General features: G+C 47.1%; 1 protein-coding gene across 1 annotated transcript in view; it reads right to left on the bottom strand.

The window, feature by feature from the left end:
• The window catches only part of prickle2a (prickle homolog 2a), a gene marked incomplete at its 3' end in the record, with an annotated part of 40,665 nt that overhangs the window by 15,812 nt on the left and 17,353 nt on the right, over positions 1-7,500 (bottom strand). The window lies entirely within an intron of this gene.

Below are 7,500 nucleotides of genomic sequence, written 5' to 3'. Positions count from 1 at the left end.
ATTTGCATGCCTGATATCTGAATATATTCGCTGCACCTAATCGTTCTGCATATATTTACATTCTGAATGTGGGTATGAATCAAACATCGCAATCCCCTTGGTTAAAGGTAGTCATTAAGTGGAACCACCTCAAACCATTTGAACACATGGTTCACTGAAAGAACACACGTCTTTGCATATAGAAAGGCATCTGGAAAATTGATATTAAACACACACTAACACACACACACACCCACACACACACATACACACAAACACACACACACACACACACACACACACACACACACACACACACACACACACACACACACATACACACACACACACACACACACTTCAATCATTTGTAAACATTCACTCTGGTGCACAGGTTGGACATTCCAAGCTGTCTCTTTCATTAAGATTCAGTCAACTGAATCCCAGACATACTCATAGATAGGGGGAAATGTAAATATGATGAAGTTCCTGAGAATATAAATGGACAACAACCAAACCTGGCCTGACCCATGCAATGACCTCCAAAGACTCTCTGTGCATGCAGAGTAATTAATTTAAATGATAAGACAGAGTGTGAGAGAGAGAGAGAGAGCGAGTGAGGGGAAGAGAGAGGGACAGAGATGGATGTGGCTTAAATTTTAAATAATTCTATTCAGATCATTTGATGTAAAATACATTTTAAATACATGCCAACATTGAATTCTGCAGTGCAGATACAAACGCAATAAAGATTTAACCACTTTGCACAAAAAAAAAAGAAGTGAAAAACCTAGTTACTTAGATGTTGGATTGGTGAGGGGGGTCCAAAATGCTACATTTAAACTGAAATCAGCTAAAGACAGAAGGAAAGACAGAGGTGGAGGGAGAGAGAGAGAAAGGAGGTAGAGAGAGTCAAAGGACAACAATAGAAAAGAAGGAAGGAAGATGGAAGGAACATGTTCGCATTTAGTCTGCCAGACCCCCCCCAAAAAAAAAACCTCACTAGCCTGTCATCAGCCCGCCAATCAATCAGTCATCAGTGTCTGTGGAGATGTTGTCCCCTGGGGTGACATGCAGCTCCAGTGACTCATGCGCACAACAGGCGAGGCACATTAGACACCCCCAGTCTCAACGTCCCCTCGATGGAGTCCTGCACCTGGAACACAGGACTCGAGTCACTACTCCACCACTGGCCTGGCAAACACTATTGCGTCACGAACACAGCTTGTAAACCCACTGCCCCTTAACACAGCATAATGCCCTTTATCAAATCCTAGCCCTGGGGGCAGTGGTGGTTGGGAGATGGGAGGGTGGTGGTGGTTGAGTGGGCGTCTTCAACAGGCTTGTTTCCATCTCCACTTTTAACATATCACGCACCGAGCTGCATTGGGAGAGATGAGAGGAGCTCCCAGTTCTGTGTAGACAAGAAAATCTAAAGGCAGGATGGCGTGGCCAGCGTGTTCTCTCGGCGGCACCGGGGTGATTTCACGGCTGGTGGAGAATGAGGGTGAAGGGTGGGCAATATGGGGGTGGGGTGGGGGTGGAGGCAGGCACCGCTGTCAGGGGGAAATAAGCTTGGGTAGAATTCTATGGGAGGTGTGCAGTGTGCCGTTACGTGCCGGTTCGGTCGTTGTGTGTACTGTGTCATTTGCACCATGTAACTCACACACACGCTGACAGTCTTTTACAGCAGCGTGACCCCAGCCAGTGACCCGCAGGGTGGAGCAGGTCACAAATATCACAGCCATCGGCCCAGCAGCGCTGACACAGCAGCCAATCTGATGGGATAGCAGGGACATCAGGACTGCCTAAAGTGCCAGCCTATGCTTTTTATACCCAACAGAAGAGCTACTTTCTCTCTCTCTCTCTCTCTCTCTCTCTCTCTCTCTCTCTCTCTTTATATATAAAACAGTCAGGGGGTGTTGTGTGAAAAGCACTGCGGAACTGAGGCCACTGAAGATTATTCATCGCTGGCAGGTCAGACTCAGCACAGTCATCAAGGGAAAAAAAAGGTTTTATGGAGCATTTGGAGGGTTTGTGGTGAAATCTGCAAAGTGGAAGTGCTGCCTCTTCAAACTATCCAGGTAGGGTGACCTCTGTTGTCCGGGCCCAGTGGAATCCCACGTAAGCACCCACGTTTTCTTGGCATCAAACAATAAAACTAAAAAACGGTTGTCCACAGTAAGGACCGCTATAGTGCCTGGTAACACTGTACACTTACGATAAACAATAATATGATACGTTATTATTAATAATAATCAAAGAGAAGTAAATATCAAATTAAAATATATGACTGCTAAAGAGAAGAAGCTCTTCTGTTTTAGGCCCTGCTGTACATAACTTGAGCGCACCAACTGCTCCCTTAGGTCTGCTTGGTCTTATACATCCTTAACCTTAACAGCATCCACACCATTATTCCCCACTGAGTCTTTAACAATGGTCAGCTCTACAACATCTAAAGTACTTAGCTAGGAAACATCAAACCGCTCTCCAGAATATTCCCCGGGAAAAGTGCCCTTCAGAGAAGAAACTAATTAATAGGAGTCCAAGAAGAGCTACATTTACTTTCATTTCTTCATTTACTTCATGTTAATATTCACTTTAATTCATTCATTCATTCATCTTCTGTTTTTTTTCTTTGCCAAAAGTTGCATCTCAGTGTGTCTGTAGAGACATTGAACCTGTGCTGATGCCCTCCATCACAGAGCGTTTACCTGCCGACCCCACCTGCTCAGTGCTCCCCAGCGGGCTAGTAGACACCCACTCATCAGAGAGGGCAGGGCCCGGCCAGTGTACTAAGGCTCATAACATCACACACACACACGCACACACACTACCCACACAACAAACAGACTTTAAACACGCACACACACACACACACTACCCACACAACAAACAGACTTTAAACACACACACACACACACACACACACATACATCAACAAGGCCTAGAGCTGGGAGGCGTGGCGTGACGTAACACATAATCACATTCCAGAGTGCCTCCGTCATCATCGCGTCACAGTGCAGCTGTGCGCGGCCTTAGCAACATCGACTCACACCCGCTCCCGCCTGCTCTTCTCACATCAACGGTAATGGCATTACCAGGAGAGATGGAGCGTGACGAAAGTCAGGAGATACAAGGAAAGGGAGAACGACAAAACCCAAGGAGAGAGGAAGAGGAAAAAAGAAGAAAAGATAGAAGAGAGAAGAAGCCGTGTCCTACTGTGAATAAATAAAAGATAGGGCAGCACTCCGACAGGGCACGCAGCGAAACATTCGTGTTTATCTGCTACGATCACAGTCACCAATGAACCTCCTGGAAAAAAACTGCCAATTTCCCCCAAAAAAGGAAAAAGAAACAAAAGAGCAGAGAAGAGAAGATACGAGCGTCACCATTTTAAGACAAGTAGCTCATCCAGCACACTGGAGTCTAATGTTTACTGCGACACACTCAGTTTGCCAATGGAGCTGCTTTTAGAGAAAAAAGGCTTAATACAGACCTGCTAAAGACCCCTTGCTTTTCATCTGAATCCAACCACCACACAGAGAGAGGAGGGGGGAGAGACAGTGTATGTGTGTGTGTGTGTGCGAGGGTGTATGAGAGAGAGAGGGAAAGAGAAAAACAGAAAGAACGGGGGAAAATAAGAGACAGAGAGCATGAGAGGGAGGGTCAGAAGCAGAGACAGAGAAAGCTCTGGAGAAGAGATGGGGAATAAAGATGGAGAAAGAGAGAAAAGGGAGAGACTGAGAAAGGGTGAGAAATAAAAGAGAAGCACTAATGCAGAGAGAGATGGTTTTCTCTTTTCACGTGTCAGGCTTTATCCGCCCATTCTCATGTGTATATGAGAGAGTCTGTGTGGGTGTGTGTGCGCGCGCAAGAGAGAGAGAGAGAGAGAGAGTGAGGGAGAGGAGAGGAGAGAAGAGCATGAGAGAGGGGGAATAAGAGAGAGAGAGGACTCTTATTTATGTAAAAGCCAACGTGAGTGGATGCTCTCGGCAGGAGCAGCTGAGCTGACCAAAGATCTTGTCAGGTTAACTCTTTAGGGCTCAGAGCCCGAGACACACGAGACACACACACACACACACACACACACACACACACAGCAAGCACAACTGACGTCTCCTGCCAACACACGGAGACTGAAACACAACTGAGACACAACGGAGTCTCCACTGTTCCAGCTCCTAGAGACAGCCTTCAGGGGACTGCTACGTCAGCACACAGTAAACCAAACGAACCAAAACATCGATATCAAAATGAAAAATGTCCTCCTGAAAACTGCTGAGATGTAACTCTATTCACCCGCTAATGAGGAACTAACGGATCACAACTGAAGTCATGCCAAACATCTGCACGGCCTGCGACATCGTCAGCTGTGACATCATTGGCCTGCCGCCCTATTGTTTGGCACTGCGAGTGGGGCGCATTAGCAGGGGGGTTGGTTGCTAACCGGCACCCTGTCCCTTAATGGACAGTGCACAAACACACAGATGAATCCATTTCAGGTTCGAGGCAGGCGAGCAAAACAATAGAAGCTTACGTAAAAAATACATCTTCACCTCCCTCTATATATCTCTCTCTCTCTCTCACCCTCCCTCTCTCACTTATGTTTTCCAGGTTCTCTCTCAACGATGTTCTCCATGTCAATCAACGCAAAAAAAACCTGGCCCTCGAGAAATGACAAAGCCCCATAATGGTGCTCTAGTTGTGGCAGGGCTTCCATTAGGGTGTTTTTAATGAAGCACTGAGGATGGCGGGTTGCTGCGCGTGGCGGTGCCAATTTGATCAGCCGCAGGGCAGTGAGTCAGGATTCTGTGCCTATGGCTTCTGTGGAGACCCCTGTGGTGACACATCTACCTGAACTGGGGATTAATCACTCCGGGAACAGGACTGAAGGGAGCCTGCACCTGTGTTCATCAACACCGGCTGATCGGCATGTCATCTAGAATTTCGAAAGGAGATGTCCACGTGAGTTTTCTAAAATGTTGTTCACGTGCGTGTTTTGTGTATGAGCGTCTTGGGCATCTGTGAATGTGAGAGAGGGCCACAGCATGACTAAGCATCACGGTTCTCTGCCTCATCTAGACTAGATGGGAGAAAAGAGGTCCCTCTACCACCACCCTGGACAAGAACCACAGTCAGGTTTCCTTCATTGAATCAAGTGTTTATAATGGTCACATGACACTGTCAAATCACTGGACATCAACTGTCATGATAACTGATGAGAGGACAGGACATCTGCCATAATGTGTTGATGACATGGTTATGTCAGTCTTATGACGCTAGATCAACTACACCCATTGAGGAAAAAAAGAAAAAAACATATCTCTCTGTTCCCCCACCCTACACACACATTACGCACACACCTCAGGGCAAATGTTGCAAGACACACACAAACACACACACACACACATACTCTCTACGCAGGCCATTAATTACACTCCCCAATGAGAGCATTACTCACACAGACTCTGCAGCGGTTTACATGATCAGCCAATGATAATTGTGATTTATGACGTGCACTGATTGTCTAATAAAAGGATGACATGACCTTAAGGGAATGAATGATGTGGAAAAAAAGCACAAATGGCGGGAGAAAAAGCCTCTTCTCCAAATAAACATGCGACTAATATGCCTGCTGATGTCAGCAGCGCGCTGGGAGGATAACTCCCTGATGAATATTCATGCTGGCGATAAGGGAGAGGACTGCGGCGGAGGCCAGGAAGTCGCTCCAGCTCATGGGGAGAGGGTCATACTATGACCCCCCCAAACACGTGTGGGATGACAGTTAGACACTCACCATGTTGACCACAAAAAGCAATGCTAATCCATTAGCATACAAACAACACTCTCTAGGAATATACAAACACATGCAAAGCTCAAAACCAACATACACACACAGACACATACACATACACAGTGATGTGCATACACAGAGACAGATTCATACATAGACTTACACAGAGACACATAAACACATTTAACATAATTACAACCATAATTTACAGACTCTCACACACCTCACACACACAGACACCCCTGCAAACACCCATGCACACACACACACACACAAACTCAAACTCAAATGTTTCGCCAAATCACAGTAAACACAAACTTTTTCTTAAATACACACCCATGAAGACACATACACACACACACACACACACACACACACACACACACACACACACAACCACACACAGCCAGGCTATCCTATGACATTTTGATTCAGCTCTGTCTGGCTCTGCTTTAATGTTTCAAGCTAACGGCAGGGGTCGACTAGCTTAACTGGTAGAGCATTGGTGGAGTAAGTAGCTAAAACAGCGTGGTCATGAGTTTGATGCCTATGAAGCACCCCCATATACACACCCATGAACACACACACACACACACACACACACACACACACACACACACACACAAACACACACAGCCAGGCTATCCTGTGACATTTTGATTCAGCGCTGTCTGGCTCTGCATTAATGTTTCAAGCTAATGGCAGGGGTCGACCAGCTTGCTGCTTCATTAACTCACCCAGCAAGCCACCAGCGTTCCAGACCCCACTCTCTCTCAGAGCCAGGGTTCCGGTCGTCATGGTGCCCGCAGCGGCGAGTCGCCGTGGAAACTCCTGTTCTGAGCGAGAGGGCGGTGGGTCAGGGACAGGGTGGGAGGGTGAGTGATGGAGTGGGGGCCAGGATATCTGTCATTTGTTTGTTTGAGTGGTAGCTCACAGGGCACAGAGGGGGAGATAATGAAGACTGGGAGAACAGAGAGAGAGAGAGAGATGGAGATAGAGAGAGAGGGAGAGAGAGAATAAGAGAGAGTGGTTATGCCTGTCAGCTGGGCCTCCACACATGTACGCACACACTCATGCTCACACTTACAGGCACAAAAGCTCTCTTGGCTCTCTCTCTCTCTCTCTCTCTCTCTCACACACACACACACACACACACACACACACACACACACACACACACTAACACACACGAGCACACAAGCACACAGACACACACACACACATGCTGAAACCAACGTGACTCACTTTGAACAATGACCCCAGCCTGCTTTACTCTCCATCACTTCTGAGACCAAATCTAAATTCCCCTCCATCATTAATCCCCCACCTCTCCACTCCCTCTCTCCCTCTCTCCGGCTCTCTCCATCTCGGAGGCATGAGGAGGTGTCCCCAGGGCCGTCCAGCGGATCACGGTCTGCTGGAGTAATTAAAGACAACTCTGACAGGAGAGTTCAGGGCCGAGACACATAAAACTCCCTCCCTCGCCGGAGGAGAGAGAGAAGGAGGTAGGGAAGAAGGAGCTGGAGGAGGATCTCATTCCTCTAGCTTAACTGGTAGAGCATTGGTGGAGTAAGTAGCTAAAACAGCGTGCTCATGAGTTTGATGCCTATGAAGCACATGTACTGATAAACATGTATGTCATGATGAATGTCAAGGAGTGTATGTAGCTCAGAGTAAAACCATCAGCTTAACCAGTAAAAGACGAATATAAAATGCTCCCATCA

This window comes from Sprattus sprattus, assembly GCF_963457725.1.
Source record: "Sprattus sprattus genome assembly, chromosome: 16".
In the NCBI taxonomy this organism is placed as follows: domain Eukaryota; kingdom Metazoa; phylum Chordata; class Actinopteri; order Clupeiformes; family Clupeidae; genus Sprattus; species Sprattus sprattus.
This window is presented reverse-complemented; position numbering and strand designations above follow the sequence as displayed.